Raw genomic sequence first — 18,752 nt, 5'->3', positions numbered from 1 at the left:
ACAGAGCAAGAGTGGAAGTCGAATTCTTTCCCATTTTTCTAACACAGAAGAGATAGAGTAATGGGGAATGAATCACCAATCTGTTTGAGTAATGTCTTGCTATTACTTCTCAACTGGTACTCCATATATATGCTGAGGGATGAGGATTATATGCCTCCTGTGTTTCTCTAGCCTCTACATCACCATAAGGTCAATTGACTTTTACAAACACTGCTAAGTTTATTCGTGCAATTATTTTGTGTCAGTGGGCTCTGTACCTGAGCCATAGCTATGTAAAAAGTTTTTATTGATCAGCTTCAGCTGGTGTATTGTTTTATTGAACTCCCTCTCTTTCCTCTTGGTATATGAGGACAGTAGGTGCTGGAGATCTGGTTTACATTTTCTGTATGTTCACTAGAAACTTCTGCTAGTATCCTGAAATGCCCACTTTCAGTCATGTCTTCACTAAACAGAACAGACCCAATCTTTCAAATCTCTCCTGTGGAAATCACTGTGTTTTCATTATGTATTATGCATAATATTTTGTCAATCTTCTTTCCACCTTTCACCTCAGCAATATCTTTTCTGAGATATGATGAAACTGAATGAAAAATGTCAAGTGATGTCTCACAAGCAATTTACACAATGATGTTATGAACTTCCCAATACTCATTTCCTATTCACTCTTTATGCATCCTAACAATTTCATTTACATTTGATTCATCTTAAAAATTTTATTTAGTACTTTTACTGTACACTGAAAAGCAAGTTCCCCAGTATATCAGATGTGATAAGACATTCATTTTCTGTTTTTTTCCAAAAAATCCAAGAATGTGTGAGTAGTTCAAATTTTCTCCATGGGCATTATAGAGCATTAGTCAACAATAAATTTCACAGCTGGATTTTTTCTAGGAATAATTTCTTTGATGCCAATAGTTCTTTCTATGAATTCTGTGTTTTCTATTTTGATAAAGAATTTGTCAATGGTAATAATTCAGCCAATTTATTTTATGTAAACACATTCCAACCTTCAATTTCCCACATATTGTTTACTTTGACTGGTGATTATCCTTTGCTTATTGTTTGCACTTCCTGATTGTCTATTCAAGTCAAAATTGTTGCTGTTTCCAACCACATTAATAACAGTTTAGTCAGGAACTCTAAAGAAAGTCAAGAATTGTATTTCCATGAATAGAAGAGTCAATATGGTTTGGGGGTTTTTGAGACTGGACACATTTATATAACAAGAGAGGACATACAAGTTGTTGAAGAGTGTTGTCAGGTGTGTCAGAAACTGTTTGTCAGATGCAATGCTGGAGAAATCTGATATTGGAGAAGGACAAGGTGGCACCAGTAAATTAGCAGTGAATCTCAGAATGTGTATGGGAATGTTTTAGATTGACAAAGCTGGAGAACTGACAGCAGATAAAGAATTATATAACCAATGGCAGCTGTTAGTCAAAAAATGTGAATATTGCTCTGAAGATCTGAGTTCAGTGGAAGATTTTTTGGACCAGAGTTTAAACAGAGGACACAAAATGATGGATTGTTAATCAGTCAGAATAAGGCAGTGAGAAAAGAATGAAATTATCTGGAAACTTTAGAAGTGATTAAACCAGTAGAGACAGGAATGCTTTCATAAGTTTAAGTTTTAGGGACTGTTTTAAATACAGTTTTAAAACTAGTTGCCATGCAGTAAAACAGCTTGCAAATGAAATATCTTATAGAGAGAAGGGTAATTTTTGTTCAATGAAAAAGTAGTTAAAGAAACTGATGACATCAAAGACAGCCAAACTAATTCCTTACAAACTTATGTCAATTGTCTGGCTAAGAGCTTAAAAATCTTACTTGTAGACAGAAGAAAACATGGTGAAAAAAACCTGTCATGAATAACTTCTTGAAAATTTCTTGCAGAAAAGAGGTGTCATTTTCTACAGATCCATATAATACAGCACTTCCCTCTTGATATTTTAAATTTCTTTTTTAGGTCGCTTCTTTTTATAGCTAATATTGACAAAGTTTTCCAACAGGATGAGGTCAGATTGTGCCATTTGTTTGACTTGTACTTGGCAGGTAGTTTAACTAAACTTCCTGACAAAGGGCATTACAATTATGACAAATTTCAGCTCTTCAGCAGAGGGCTGTATCCTACTCAATTTTACTTTATTTTTACTTTATGGTACTCATAGCCACAGATATTTTCCATTTAGAGAATCTCAAAGAACTCTTCTGAAATTTCAGATGAGTAGTCATAACTACAAATCCCTCTGTCAAGAAAGCCCAGCTCTAGAGTAAGTAAAAAAAAAAACTCTGAATGATATTTGGGCATCAGCAACAGCAATATTAAAAGATGCTGTGGGAATATTTGAATTACCTGAATAAAACATTTTATTTTATGCTCCAACACTGACAAATCTTCCAATTCTCATTTATGGTGTACCCATTAGCAAATGATAAGTGGGGCTTCAAGGGCTTCAAAAGTGATTTTTTTCATTATCAGGAAAGCACAGCATCAGTAGGAAGAGCAATATGAATTGCTACTTGTTTATCACAGAACTCAGATTTACACAACAACAATAATTCCACCAGAACTGTAAACCAGACTCAGCATACAGATCCTTAACTAGCAGATCAAAAATGGGGCAAAGAAGGAGGGAAAACAAGCATGATAAATCAGAAAATCAAAGTTATAATTTAAAAGGGTACTTCCCCTTTAGGAAGGGGAAATAAAAAAAGAGAAACCACAAGTGGCTTAAAAGCAACAGATAAAAGGATTTTGTGATAAAATGAAGCATGAGATAATTATGTGAAATGTTCCTGTAATTTGATAAAAATATCTAGACTTTGAATGGGGAAAGAAATGCCTGTCTCACCTTTAGTCACCTTTAGTTCACTTTTAGTGCCCCATTCTCTCTCAATGTCTCCAGAAACCTGTGTGTTAGAATTGCACTTCCACAGAGTTCTAGAAGTGAAAATATTTTTGGGAAATCTCTATTTGATGTAGGTGTGAGGAGGCAGTGAATAAACATAAGAAATTATTTGAACATTTATTCTAAAAGGATTGAATGATTTAATTTTTTTTATGAGGACTTAAGGTGACTTTTTTAGCACTAAACTTATACTCTTGGAATTTTTATTTCTTATAGTACAGATATAGATTCACTTGCAGTGCTGATATCAAACTGTATGGCAGGTTGGGCTGGATCCAAAGAGAATAAATGTGTAGAAAATCATGAGGAGGTCTGTGAAAATAATAATGGCAATAATCAAACATAAAAGAAGTCTTCACACTTTAATTTCAGAAACACTGGAATTAATGCCTTCACAGGCTTTTAAAACCATTTTCTCCTTGTTTGCACATTTGCTCTTGGAGGCTGATGAAATGTTGAAAGGCAGCATTGTAGATGTCTTTTCAGGGAGATGTGGTTTTGCCAAGCAATATGAGCGTCATGAAACTTCCCATCATCTATTTCAATGACCCAGCCTGAAAATACAAGTGAAATTAAAATTACATGGTAACAAAATAACTCCAGCTTGTAAGGATGCTATTTTTTAAAAGCCAGACAATTCTATGGCTCTTAGGATGTTTTAATCCTTTTCCAGAAAATAACCTTGCTTTCTAAATAATAATTTACATGCTATTACTCACCATTCTTTGCAGTAAGTTCTTGTTTGCAGTAAGTTCTTCCTTGCACTAACTTTGAAGAACTTTTAAATTCTGATTATAACTGAGGTGATGCTCAAGCCCATCATTCCCATATATCTTGAAAAATATTCAGCAAGAAAAATAAATTATGAAATGTCCATCTTAGTTTTGAGTGATGGTTCCTACAATTACTAACTATAATGTAGAATTTGCCAAAATTAGAGTGAGTAATGTTGGATCAATTTTCTTCTCATCTTTCAAAATGACAGAACCCACACAGAAAATGTCCACAGAAAGATTAGCCCCCCCCATCTTTGCTGACTTTTGAGACAAGTCTGTTGAAAATGAAAATTACTTATTTCTGTGGAAAGAGGTCTTTAAAAACAAGTCTGAAGAAGTAACTGTGTCATTGCAAAATCAAACATCTGAGCTAATACAAAGTGGAAATAACATTGTGACAAATTTTTTGTTTAAATTTATTTGCTCTTTTGAATTTAAAATCCGTTTATATAAATATGCTAATTCAAAACTATTCAATGGTTCCATGCAGGTAGATTTCTTCCTATTAGCAGCTCGTAAGTTGTGCTCACTAGAGTGTCACAGACCACATGTATCTGAGGAGAGAGAAAGCCTGCATTGAGTGCTGCAAAACTTTTGGCTTAGGCACAGCAGCCTGGTACCAGGGAGTGAGATAAAGCAGGTCTCCTGCAAGTGGATTGAATGCTGAAATCAGATTGCTCCTCCCTGCAGTTAAGTTACACAAGAGACACCTGAATTTGGAGCTGCAGCGTAGGAATAGTGTGAGATTGTGTGAAGGGCTGCTCCTTTCCTCTTCTAAAATTGAGGAATCCACTGTGCAAAGGAGAATAATGGGGTACCTGTACCTCTCTTGGTACAAGAGTCAATAATGTTTATTGATTTAGCAGCAAACTGCTAAGAAAGAAAAAATCAAAAAGCCAATAGCCTATTCAAATAATGGAATAACACTGCCATTAACAATTTACAATTGTGTTATTTTGCACATTATTATAGACAATTATGAAACTTCTATTTATCACTCTTAAATATTTTCAATAGCTCACAGCTGCTGTTACAATACAATTCTACCACCTGTTCTTCCTCACTTAACTTAGTGTTAGAATGCAATTCTGTCCATCTTTGTTCCACCTCCAACACCCAACCATCAGCCACAGAACCTGATGGAGAGTCCAGGGGACTTTCCCTTGGGGTTGGCTCTGCCATCCCACTGGGCTTGGGTCTGCAAGAACAGCTGGTTGTAGATGTTTGCACCTGTGCCATCAGAAAGTCCAACCTCCCTTGTGGTCTGTTTGATTTTACACCTTATCATCCATTTTCTACCATATCTACCCACAATTTTTCACTGCTCCACTTCCCTTTTTCTGCCTGGTTTCCTCAGAAATACACTATATGCTTCTAGTCATTTTTATCCCACTGATTCTAATTTTGTTGCATATGTAATTGAATTTGGAATATTTGCTACCCTTAACTGTACAATCTACACCTTATATTAACTGACCCTCCAATTGCCCTTCAACTACACATTTTGTACTGCTGCATATAGTTTATCTAAAGTATTTGACTGTAGCCTTAATTTCTCAACCTAATCCCTATTAAGTTTTAACATTTTCTCATCTTGTATGCACACAGACCATACATCAGAGCAACATATTTCTCTAGCTGTGTTTGTACACAATCTTGTGCTCTTGTCTAGCTGCTTAATTAGAAATAATTAGTCTTGATATATTCACTGAACAGTCCTCCAGATTTTTTCAGAAAACTTTTTTTTTATGGAGTTCAATACTCCCGTGGGATTTCTTGCTCACAGCAATAAAGTAAAACAAAAAAATTGCTCTCAGCTTAGTGATTTACGCCTCTTATACATGTTTTGTTTAATTTCAAATACATTATGTATATACTACATTTCTATAGAGCTCCTCTCCCTTTCTTTAGCTAAACTTTTTTTTTTTTTTTAATTTGACTTTACAAATATGGGCTTCAGGATCTTCTCACTCAGCCAGCACCATGAATCAGATCTCAATAGCTGAAACATCTTCCTGATACCTCTGACATCCCCACTGAGATTTCTCTACTGTTGACAGCTGCCTAAGAATCAAGCACATGAGAATGTGAGAGCTTCTCTCACTGATGCAAATGCAGCTTTAGCACCTGTCATTAAGTTTAAATGAAAAACAACTCTCAGAAGTGGCCACGTTCCAAAGGAGGAATACGAGTGGAGTGCAGCCATTTTGAGAGAGAAAGGTGATGATTTCCTAAAGGATAAGGATCCATCTGACTCAGCAGACCTGAAATGGTTTGGTAGAGAGAAAATGAAAGTATGGGACTATATGGGCAATAGGAATGGATGGATCTGAATGGATCTGAATGTTTGTCTCTTACAGATCTCAAAGCTCAGTCTCTGAGCTGCTAATCTGAATTTTTGCAGCTTTATCTGCCCTTTAACAAGTTCTAGTGCAGTCCTGCCACTGTCCATACTGAGGGGAGCCAAGAAATAGTGTGCAACCCCTCCTGGCTGCAGCCAGCCCTGGGTAGTGTTGGGAGAAAGCAGTGTAGCAGAAATTGAGCCATACTTCCCCCTCCACCTTCTAAAGTCACATTTCAGTGTTTTATGCCTCTGTTATTAGGCAAGGCATTGAACTAGAGAATAATTTTATCTTCTACTGATGTCTCTTGCTACAGACTTTACATCTTTAAGAGGCTGTAAACATTTAATAGGTAGAAAAGGGAAATACCTCATTAAAAGAAATCTCACTGCAGATAATTGAGCACATAGTTCCTCTGGTGTGGTTAATAGGGTTATGTATTGCCATATCTGATTTGTTTTACTGCAGTGGACAAGAATGAAGAGCAGAAGCCATGAAATTTCTGTGTAATTTGGCATTTAGCATTGATTTTCCTTAACATTTCCTGGATTATTGGCAATCCCATATAGCTAACCCAGTGTGAAAACTCTGTCTTTCTTGGATTTCATTTGCTTTTTCATTATTCATCAATGTGTCTCAGGCTGGAGTATTATTGTGTTCTTTTATAATCTAGTACTGGGCTGCTGTAAGGAGCTGATTCCTTCCCCTTTGTACTGACAAACGTGGACATTTTTCATGTAAAATCTGAATCAAAGCAGTTGGATTCTTTGTCTCTTGAGAGCTTCTGAATCTTCTCCACAGAAAACATGAAGAAAGCTCAAAACAGGAAAAGATGGTACAATGCTTCCTCAACAATCATTTTCTTTTTCTTTCTTTCTTTCTTTCTTTCTTTCTTTCTTTCTTTCTTTCTTTCTTTCTTTCTTTCTTTCTTTCTTTCTTTCTTTCTTTCTTTCTTTCTTTCTTTCTTTCTTTCTTTCTTTCTTTCTTTCTCTAATATATGAATAAAGGCTTAATTATTTCTTTGTGTATATGCAAAACATGTAGTAAAAGTAAAATGTGCACAGGATATTGGGAAGAATAACTTTTTAATCTGCTTGCACTTGCACTATTTCTTCTAAAGCCTTTATTTCTTGGAGACACTGTTTATCAGTCAGCTAGCTGAGTGATAATCAGGGCTAGTCAGGCTGATTTATGGCTCTGATGTGCCACACAAAAAGTCTTCTTTTCATTCATCACTAGTGAAGAATTTTGTGCTATGTGCTCCTGCAATGTATGGTGGATGTTTAAGTCACCATGACAGAGAAAGACCAAACATCTCTATCAAAAAGCTGGTAATATGGATAAACTATAATCTAGATCAGACTAACAAACTAATCCATGTATGACAAAGCTACAGATAAAATAGTCGAGGCTTCCCCCTCACCAGAAGAATTACATTTTAAATTAGATAGTACGAAATTATAAAGAAAATCCAATATATAACTTGAAGGAAATCCCTACATTCTTATACAGAATCAATTTCTGCTCATATTAATATTTCAAAAGAAAATTTTTCTTTCATGTATGTGTAGTATAATATCTTTTCCACAAGATTTGAGTTTGACTTCCCTTTGGTAGAAATAAATATAAGAATTAAAAGGTAGAATAAGTTACTTTTATTTTCATGGCATCTGGCTTTGAACTATTTTTGAAACAAACAAAAATCCTACCGAAGGGCTTTTTATGACATGAGTATATATTGTAATAGGTTAAATTAAGTAACAAGTTATGGTAGTGACTTTAAAAAAGTAAAATCATGTGAGAGGCTGTTTTTTTTTAAATTCATATTCTAACAAAGTCCAGTTGAAAAGCAATAGAGACACTAAATGCCTTTAGTAGAGTTGGACTCAGTCCATCTGGATGGACTACCACCAGCTAGCACATCCACACTAAACTCAGGACACAAAATGGAATGGAATGGAATAGAATGGAATATTTCAATTATAAGGGACCTACAAATATCATCCATCTGCCTGACCATTTCAGGACTGACCAAAAATTAAAGAATATTTTTAAGGGCATTGTCCAAATGCCTCTGAGACACTGACAAGCATGATGTGGTCTGACACCCACAAGGAGCTTTGCCCCCTTGGCTACCAGGGATCACTGCTAACTCAGATTAAATTTGCCATCTACCAGCATCCCCAGATTCTTTTCTGCAGGGCTGTTCTCCAGGCACTCCTCTCCCAGTTTATACTTATGCCTACTATTCCATCTATCCCAGGTGCAGAATCTGGCATTTGATCTTGCTAAATTTCATGTAGGCTGATCAGGTTTCATCTGTGGAAACTGGTGGGAGACACAGAGCTGAGAAACATATGAATCTGAAGCTGATAGAAAAAAGTCCTCATTTGATTTTTCACCTACATCACAAAAAGATAAGCACAGCAACAAAACATATGTTTTCAGCTACAAAACAGATTTACATCTCCTAGTCAGTGCAAAATATCAGGGATTGTGTCTCCTTTTCCTCTTCCCTTAATCAGATCAGAGTGAAAATGAGAGCTGGTGGACCTGTTCAGGTCACCCTAGGCTCGCTGGCTTGAGTACATCAAGAAGCCAGGTCATTTCTAAAGCAAGCACAGAACAACTCTCAGTCTGCTGCCCTGGGCAGACAAGCCCAAATAATTCAGTCTGACTGTGTGTTCAACCCATGCTAAGTTCTGAACTGGACACTTCAGAAAAGATCAAGGTCTACATAGCCTGGTCACAGGGTGTTTTTCTTACAAAATGGCTAGCAATTCAAATAATAAAAGTGAGTATTCTCTTTTAATAACTCATTTCTCTTATTTGATGTTCGAGGTATGGCATATAACAGCACAATTTAAACTAATATAGTGTTAATCAGGATAAAGCACCCAAATACTCAGTACTAATAATAATTACAATAAAGCTGTCCTGGGAGAGTTCTAATATTCTCCACTGGAGTATGTCCTTCAAGTTCATTGACTTCTAGATAAGATTTGAAAAGAAATGTATCAAAGCATAAAAAGATAAAGTGTTTGGGTTAATATGTCCCATAGAAAATCACAATATGTGGGAGAAGTTAATAGTTATTGGTATCTATATGAGGAGAAGAAGCTAAACTGTAAGCCAAGTGCAAATGGGTGTCCTTTTTCATCCACTGCAATAACAAACAAATTGAGTCTAAATTAGAGAATCTTTTGGAATATAATGTGCTCCAACTGCTAAAGCCAGGAAATATCAGATGGGAAACCAGGTTTTTGCTATTTAATCCTTCTCCTGCCTCCAGACATCAGGTGGAAGGAGCCAAAATCTGCTCTGTCATTTTGTAAGGATGCCCATCCTAATTGTGAACCCAAGGCAGGTGTCTGCAGCCAGTCCAGGAACGGGCATCTGAGAGGTTGTTACCTCAAGGGTGAGGGGAACCTTGCTGATATCCGGGAGGTTTTATCCATGGGATGAGAGAGTGCTGTGGTCAGCTGGGCATCAAAAGCAGAGCTCAGGAGAGATGGAAAAGCTTTCTGCCTTGGGGAGTGAATTTCATTCTCCACCTGCATCTGAGCAGGTAAATAACAGATTTAATTAATAAAAATCCCAGATATTTCTTATGTGAATTTAGTGAGCACATCTCAGTTAGCTGGGATTCTGTGGCCAAAAACCACAAAATCAATCACCCAAACAAATCAGACTACAGTACAATATGTATATGATACAAGCAAAACCACCTGAAAATAAGGATCGTATACCTGTAAATATATATTTAAAAGATCATTTTCCTTTTCCTAGTCAGTCCCTTGTGTCTACATGTGCAATGAGTAGGTGACAGCCTACAGATGACTCAGACTTCCCTTCCTTGTACTTATCACATCCCTAAATCAAGAGCTGAATTAGGTCAAGGCCAACCTTGTAACATAGAATATAAATTATTCAGTTCAAAACAAATCCTACAGCTGTTTTTGAACAGAAAAGACCAGATCACCAAGGAGAATGGTGCCATATCACTCCAAATCCCACAGCACAAGCAATGCTTCCTGGTGGTAGTAGATGCAAAGCAAAACCAATATTCCAGCTGCTTTCTAATAATTATGTTGCCTATTTCTTCTCAGTTATTTAACAAAAAAACCCTACACAATCAGGAATATTTCTTTTGCCACAATTTTCATTTCTAATTATACTCACTGGATCTGGTTATTAATTTGAAGAAAATTACAATTATCTGGCCATGCAGGGGTCCTGCAATTCCTTTAAAACTCTATTTTATTAGAGAACAATAAAATCAAGCAGGTGGTCCTAAAGGGGGAAGAAAAGGATGAACAAAAAAACTCCAAACCAAAACCAATCCAAGCTGAGATGATTATTGCCAGCAGTGATATGCCTTTACCATTTCAATAGTTTGGATTAGCTGAGAGAAAAGAGATGGAGCTGTGCAAAAATAATGGCAGGATAGACCTGGAGTCAGAGACTTTATCTGAACAGCAACAGCTATTGGCTGAGTGGCTGAACTGTCCCCTGTTGCTAACACAGTAATGAAGCAGCAAGGTGGCCTTTCTGCCCAGCAGAGGGAAGGTTTGCAGCCAGCACGAGCAGCTCACATCACCCATCCTCTCAAATACCTGAGTTGCACCTTTGCTGTGCTCATTGAGATGTGTGACTGCTTGGAGCAATTTCTGTGTACAACAGCAGTCCTTCTCCCCCCAGGCAGATCATCTGCAGGATTTTCCTGGATTTTTACAAAAGATTATATAAGCTGTGTCATCTGTATGTTTGCTTTTAATCCAGCCAAAGCCAGAGTTTAATTCTGACTCTGGTGCTGTGTTATTGTGGAAACTGAGAGCCTGCAGCACAGGACAAAACCGAAGCTCAGCAAAGGGCAGCTGAGGAGGCTCAGCCATGCATGGGAGGCTACAGGGCCTCTTTGCAAAGCAAATGTTGGTATTGCTAAATTAACAGCATTTTCCATGCTGCTCACACCTGCTGGTGTAGTGTTTTTCATTCAGCCAGAAGGAAAGTCAACGAGTCTGAAATGCAATTTCTTCTTTGACTTGTAATTTTCCTTCAGTGATTCATTCATGCCAGCCTCTTATCTGTGTATCCCAGTGGCTTTGAGGGGTTGGATAACAGTGACAACAAGGATACTCAGTCTAGTGCTGGCCTCCTGCTTTAATAGTTATCACTTGGAACAGGTCCAGACTCAATCCTTGGGAAATTTCGACAGGCAGCTGTCTTCAAGGTAAATGAAACTGTGCATGGAAGGCAGAATTTATCCCTGATTCCAGTATATTCCTTTGAAAATGTTCTCCTGATCTAAATGTACATAAATATTAAATAAAATTCCATGTGCTTTCTGAAACCTCCCTCTTGGCATCCATCCCTTAAGGGTTCTCCTCTGATATTTATCAGGCTAGATTGCACATGTAGACACAAGCCTGGTCCTCTCTCTGGGATTTTCTTCACAGACGTCAAAAATAGGAGCCATAATTTCCTTTTATTCCTCAGAATTGTGATTTACACTGTTCTTATAGGAGGAGAGAAAAACAATACTCTTCTATGTTGCCCTGATACTCTTGCTGAGAAAAGGTAATTTTTTTACTCCCTCAGTCTGCCTGACATGGGGGTCAAAGAAGGGACAAAGACATGAGCAGAAACCATCCCTGTTTTCCAGATGACATGGCTGGATAGCTCACACAAGGCTTGGTGGTTTTTATTTTTTCCTGTGGACAAATGGTCCAAGCCACTACCTATTCTTTATCTGGTTTGACTTACGTTACTATGAACAAGTAATGAAAGGGTACCAGCAGTATGATTTAAAAATATATTTATGGACACAGCATAAAAACAAATTAGGATCTACATCTCCTCTCATGCCCACAGCCATGGTTAAAGATTAATATGAGCAACAATAACTGCTTATCTCTACCTCAAACACCCACAGGAATGGAAGAGATTTTTCTCTTGCTCTGAAGCTGACAATTCTGGCTGTTTTCACATTTGACAAGAATCAAAAAAAAAAAAAAAAAAAAAAAAAAAAACCACCAACCCAAAAAAACTCTAGACCCTTCAGAGAATAGGTTTTGCAAAATAAAGTTCAGCAAGGTGCAAGGTGAAATTTAACTTCAGGTTTTTGATTGTCATAATCAAATAATAGTTATGCTCTTGGGCTTTCACCTTGTAACTGTATGCGCATATAGTACCAGCTAATTTCTTGCAGCTCCTGAGTTGTCAAATATCTACTAATTGTTTGATTTTTACAGAGGATCTGTGTACAGTGTTCAGGCAGCCTTGTGGGCATTCATCACCTTTGCAAATCCAGCCAGATGTTCCAAAGGGTCAGACTGTGAATGTCTAAAGAAGAGTACTGTCAAACAAATACCTCCCATCAAGTTGCTGTACCTCACCTCAACCATTCAGCTGAAACCCTCTGAAATCAAGGGAATATCTGTGACTAAAAGTGAACATTACATGTTGTACAACAGAGAATAAATATGGCTTAGATGCTGAAATATTTCAGCTGGGGGTATGTATTAATTTTTTGTAATTCTGGCTCAGGAGCCATGTCTAGGAAAATAGTGTCATCCCCTCTGAAGTGAATCAGACTCTGCATTTCTTTATACTTAATACAAAATTAAGCTTAAATAACATTCAAATATTGATTTCAGCAATTCTAGTGTCAAATTACCTGAAGCTAAGGTAGATTGTTTTAATTTACACCCAGATCTACTGTCATAACCCTGTGTTATGACCCAGGTGTCAGGTGGGTGTGAATGATGTACTCTTTAAAGCTGACATGGCATGCTGGTGCTCTGCACAGTGGGTGCAGAAGAGGCCTCAGAGGCTCAAGGGAGATAATCTTTCATAGATGAAGTCCACTTGAATATTCAATAGAAAGTGGTCTCAGATTTGGTTAGTTTCTGAGAGCCTGATTCTAACAGCTTAGCTCATCTGCTGTGATGTGAGCTGTTTTGACCTTCTCAGTGAAGCGTGTTAGGAGACTATTTACACATTTTCCAAATGACATGGAAAGAGACCTCCAATAAAGCCTCTAATCTGGGGCAGAGAGGGGTAACATGCTATGAAGGAAAAAGACCTACCTTGTTATGCAGCTCTTTGAAGTCATTAGGAGGTTTCAGATGCTAGAGGGTAAAGGTGGGGCATAGGGCAGGGTTGAGAGAAGGGGATCAAAGGGGGAAATTAAAGCACTTCATCGTGTAGTTCTATAATTTATTATATTAATAATATCAGCACACTGCAGCTCTCAGCTGCAATGTATCTGGAGCTGGCAAAGAGCAACAGTAGATATCATGTGTCATCCTAGAGTAGAGTGCAGAGGAAGGAATTTTGGCAAAGAAAACAGGCAAGCCTTATTGCAGAAAAGTTCAGAGATATTCATCAGGGAGAGCAAATGGACCTCAGCTTCTGCAGGCTTGTCTGTGAGTAGTTTATCTGACCTGGGAGGAAAGGTATCTAAAACAAACCTGACAATGTTTCAAACTGTGGTGAAGAAACCTGATTTAGCAAACTTGTATCTATACTTCTAGTCTGTGGGCTTCCATTTATCAGCTTGATTTTGCCCTAGCATGAAGTGTTACTTTAAAACCCTTGCCAAGCTGCTGTCTAGCAAATTTGATTCTTTGGTCTTCGGCTGATGAATTTTTGGAAAGCATGAGAATGGGCTTGCAAAGTTTGACTGGTCTACACAACCTGTGGAAGTGGAATGGGTCTAGGAGTCTCAAATGCCTGGGAAGTGTTTTCTGTTCCATCAGCATTGAGCCACTTGATCATTTTTCACTGTGCTGTTCCATTTTTGCATTCATTTTTCTCATTCTTCCATTTAAAATTGAACTCGCACATGCTCTTATGCAACATCCAGATGTTTAAAGTTCTTGAAGAGAGCATGACCTCATTTGATGTGTAAACCATAGTAGAAATATCATCATTTGTGCTATTAATCAAGGGTTTTTCTTTTGTTTCTCATGTCGTAACAGTGTTTAAGATGCTAAAGCAATCCAAAAGATTTTCTTTCTTTCCTCTTGGCAAGGAATCACATGAGCAGGACACAGATTTTATTTTTTTTACTCATATTAAACATTGCTAGTGTTAAGTAGCATTAAACGTGTTACTGAAACACTTTAGGTTAATTTATATGGAAATCGTATCTTCCACACTTAAGTGAGCCTCTGGTCAATAATGTGACTGTTAAGGAGTGGATGAGTTCAGTGATGAAGTTTAAGATTTCCAGGAGGCTGGATTAATGGAGGGAGCAGAGAAGTAAATGAAGGAACAGGCCACTTCCAATTCCAGTGCGGAATATACAGAAAGAGAAGAAAAAAAAAAAATCTTCAGTGTAATTACCAGAAAACCAAGAACTCATGCCAGGCAGGAAGGAAGTTTCTCCTGGTGAAAGAGTCATCCTGAGAATGGCCAGGTAGGGAAATTTATTCATAGAGCAGTGAGAAGTTTCAAAGATGAAATTTAATTCTGGTTTTAAGATCCATGGGATCATGAGGACAGGTTGTTTTGCTACACTAGAAATTTGTACTCTTTAGCTATCTATTAATATCTGTTCATACAGAAATGAACAGTGATTTTTCCAATTAATTCAAAATGCAAGCAAACAATGTATTTCAATTATTAAGAATGTTACATAATTTTCAGTGTTCAATGTCAGCAACATTATCTGAGATTATAACTTCTTCATTTTTTTACTCTGTGGTTTGGGGGTGTACTCTAGCAAAAGAAGACAATCTGGATTTAATTTATAACCAAAGCATATATTAGTTGAAGATTCAAATAAACTTCAAATAGAAAATTCTATTCTATTTTTAGGAAGTTCTTCAGAATGTTTTGGAATCTTAACCTGGTATACACTGACAGTGAGAAACATGCAAAATTAATGACGTGAAAATAAGAAGTAAACATTTCAGGCAATAAGTCTAAAAAGCCTTAAAAATTGAAAACAGCAATAACATTTATCTGTGTTCTGCATGACACTCACCTTAGGGAAGTTATTAATACTTTTAGTGTAGGTGGTGTGTTGAAAATTACTTTCGGAGTTACAGGGTAATATATTATATCCTTTGCCATAGCTTCTCTTAGAATAAAGGGAAAAGATTTTTAATACATTCATTTCCATAGCACTTTGAAACATATACAAGCCTTCTTCCTTTTTTTAAATATTACTTGCAGCAATTCACATTAATCAATGACTGTGTTATCACTTCCCAACAAAGAAATAAAATATATTGAAAGTTGAACATGCACTGCACAAAGCAGTCACATGAAATAGTTTCTTTTTTTACCACATGGCTCTTAGATGTAAAATGAAATGGAGAACATGAACAAACCCCTTCAGAGGTGATAGGTCTTAGTGAGGTCTTCTCATGGTCACCTCCTGAGTTGTTACTTTGTTGCTGCTGTAGGCTTGCATTAGAAACCTATCCTTTCCTCCTCTTTCTTCTCCATGTCTCCTGTAACTGTGTGCTAAAATTGCAAGAGTCAGAATCAAAATTAGGTTCTTTGTCCAGAGAACTGCTTGTTTCTACCAGCAGTGAAATTTTCTCCATCTATGTCCCCGCACACCATCCTTCCAAAGGCAGGGTCTCTTAAGAAAATGAATTGGTTTTTTGTTGGTTGCAGCAGGCTTCATTAAGCTTGAAGAAAATTAATGCTGCAGGCTCTAAGTGCACTCCTTCCTCAATTCTCTGGACAAGGCACTGGGTAATGTGTGTTGTGTCCATGCCACTTGCACTGGGACATGGACATGTCCATCCCCTTTTGGTCTCCTTAGTCTCCTTTTAAACAATACAAATTTTACTTGGAGTCATCCAGATAGGAAACTGCAGTAGCACCTCAAGGATTTGTCTGGGGTTATAAGGAGTGGTGACAGCTGATTTACATTGAACATTATATGAATTTGCCTCATCCTTCTTTTTTTTTCTTTTCTCAACCTCAGACTTCTTTCCTTAAAAGAGGAAAAAAAAAAGGCATAAAAATAATTTCCTATTTTTTTCTCCCCAAAGGATAAATATATATCATCTATGAAAACTGGAATATTTTAATGGCACATTTCAAAAGACCAGCCATTCCACAACAAGCTTTTAGCATCAGCTGAAAGTGGAGTTTACTCAGGGAGACAATTGGAAGTCCATAGAAATACCTTATTAATTAACAGTAGAACATCATTGTCAGCATCTCTGAATAACTTATTCACTCTATTACTATTTTGATTCTAAAATTTTCTAGATATTCACCCTTTGTGAGTGATTGCAGGAAGAATATTGATGCTTTAATAGTGGTATCGATCACTTTTATAGCATTTGGCAGTGATTTTTAGGACCAACTCATAAAACTGCTGTAACAGAGTGATGAATAAGGATTTTCAATTTTGAAGAGCTGCACAGATATTAACTAATCACTGCAACATCACTGAGCCAATATGTTATTATGCTGATGGGAACATTAACATAGAGTGACTTTTCATATCTTGAAAATCAGAGCTCACAATTTCCCACTTTTTTATCTTTATTTTTACTATTTAATGATAACAACCCAGAACTTATGAGTACATGCAGTAATTTTAGGGATGCCCACCTCCTCTGAATCTCCCATAGACCTTGCAGAGTGTTTAAACTCTCAGGTGATAACAGCCATGTCCAACCAAGGAACCAAATCAACAGCAGGCTGTGCTGATGCTCCCAGCACACTCCCAAAGCGATGCAAGTCATTCTGCAGCTCTGTCCCGTGCCCAACTCTCCTCACTTCTGATAAGAGGGAGGAAGGACAGACACTGAGGGAGGTGGCAGCAGCATGTCACCTCATGGAGACGTAGAAAAATCTTCCTTTTTGTACCACAGCCCTTAGCATGTGTGAAGGAGTGGTAGGGTGTTAAGGGCTTCAAAAAAGATCTGCTGAGACCTCTGAGCAATGCAGAGCATGGATCTCCAGATCTGTCACAGACTGCTTTTCTTTAAGTGATTGTTCTGCCTTTTTGCCCCCACTGAGCCAATGCCCAGAGCTCAGACTAAAAATACCATTAGGATAATATTCTCAGTCATGAAGGTGCCTTGTTCTTTAATGCTTGTATTTTTATCTTTTAACCTCCACTCCATGTGTTTTTCTCTTTTGTGTGCCACTAATTATCATTAGTGATGGAAGAGATTCTCCTTTGCTGATCCTTCCCAGTTAGGACTGGATGTAGCAAAACTGAACCTCAGAAAAACTGATATATCTGAGATACATCACCAATACTGATACACCTGAGGTACACCACAAATGCTGCTGCAATCTGAGGAAAGCACAGCTGCCCTGGAAGGAGCTGGTCTGTCTAGCAGGGCTGGTAGAAATACTAAAGAGGTTCTGCAGGTTTCCTTGGACAGGGACAAACGGTTTGTCTTTGAAATGCACCCAGTCATGGAAAAGACTGATACACAAATTAAAGGCTGAACTGTTCCCTCCCCAGGCTACACAGATAAATTTGCATTGATCTGCACCGTGACAGCTCTTGATTCCACAATCTTCCTCTGAAGGAGACAGTGTTGCAACTCTATAGTTAAAAGATGGTGAGAGTGGATGGTTTAATTAGACACTAAAGAACATCATTGCTCATGTGAGACAATAGGTGTGAAACCACCAAGGAAGTGGTATTTGTAAAGAACATATTGATACCTGTCTTCCGATGGCAAATGCTTCTGTCCCATGAAAATTTTCAACCTGAATGGGGAACCAGTTTATACATAACCGTGGATCATTAATTATGATGTTTGTGCTTTGGTTTCCTAAAACATATTTGGAGCTAGTTTAAGCCAGAGGACCATTTTAACATAGGGGAGCATTGCCCAAAATTGGAAGTGAAATTAAATATACAATGAGAGGTTTTCTCAGTGTTCTAATCTGTTGTACCTAATTTTTGCCCTGGAGCTCTTCTGAGGTGCAGATCCTTTTTAAGGTGTGGTCAAGATGAGAGAAGAAGAGCTTTAGCTCAACAGTGAGCCATAGAAACCCTACAGACAAAATACTTGTGTACAAAAGATACAGTCTTGTGGTGCACAATACAGATTTTGGTAGTATGAGGTTTTCAAATGATACAAAATTGGTTAGGGAAGTCACCTAATCCACCCCTTGCCTCACATTTAAGTTGTTTTATTATTGATAAGTGGAACCACTATGCATTAATATCTCAGATAACAGAATGTTTATGCCACTCATGCATTTTCTTTGTACATTTCTTATTTTTGTGCCATGGTTGCACTTGGGAATCTGTAAAGCCAAAGTTAAGTGCTACTCTTTAAAAAAGAGAGGAGGATAGGAAGCATTTATCTTCAATGATTTAACATTTCATTTATTGTAGCTATAAAATAAGATAAAAATTTAAATATGCCCATCCAGAGCATATCATCCTACACAGAGAAATGCAGCACGTAAAACCACATCAGAAAAGTTTCACTTCAGTGGGAAATTCACTACTTAAAATGGAATGCAGGATGTCTTAACCTGAATCCATTTGTCCCTATGTTTTATGGTATAACAATTGCCTTGTAACATCCAATTTCTTTCCACACACTGCTTGACCCTTTGCTATGCAAAAGGGTATTTTGCTTTCTTTTAGCAGGTAAGTTGTGGTTAAGGAAGGAAATAGGAATGATGATAGGAAGCGTGAGGCCATTTTTACAGTAATGATCACCATCAGCCTACTCTATTGGAAGGTGTATCACTTGGAACAAACTTGG

This window comes from Motacilla alba, chromosome 1A, assembly GCF_015832195.1.
Source record: "Motacilla alba alba isolate MOTALB_02 chromosome 1A, Motacilla_alba_V1.0_pri, whole genome shotgun sequence".
Taxonomy (NCBI): domain Eukaryota; kingdom Metazoa; phylum Chordata; class Aves; order Passeriformes; family Motacillidae; genus Motacilla; species Motacilla alba.
The sequence above is the reverse complement of the archived record's forward strand: the minus strand, read 5'-3'. Positions refer to the sequence as shown.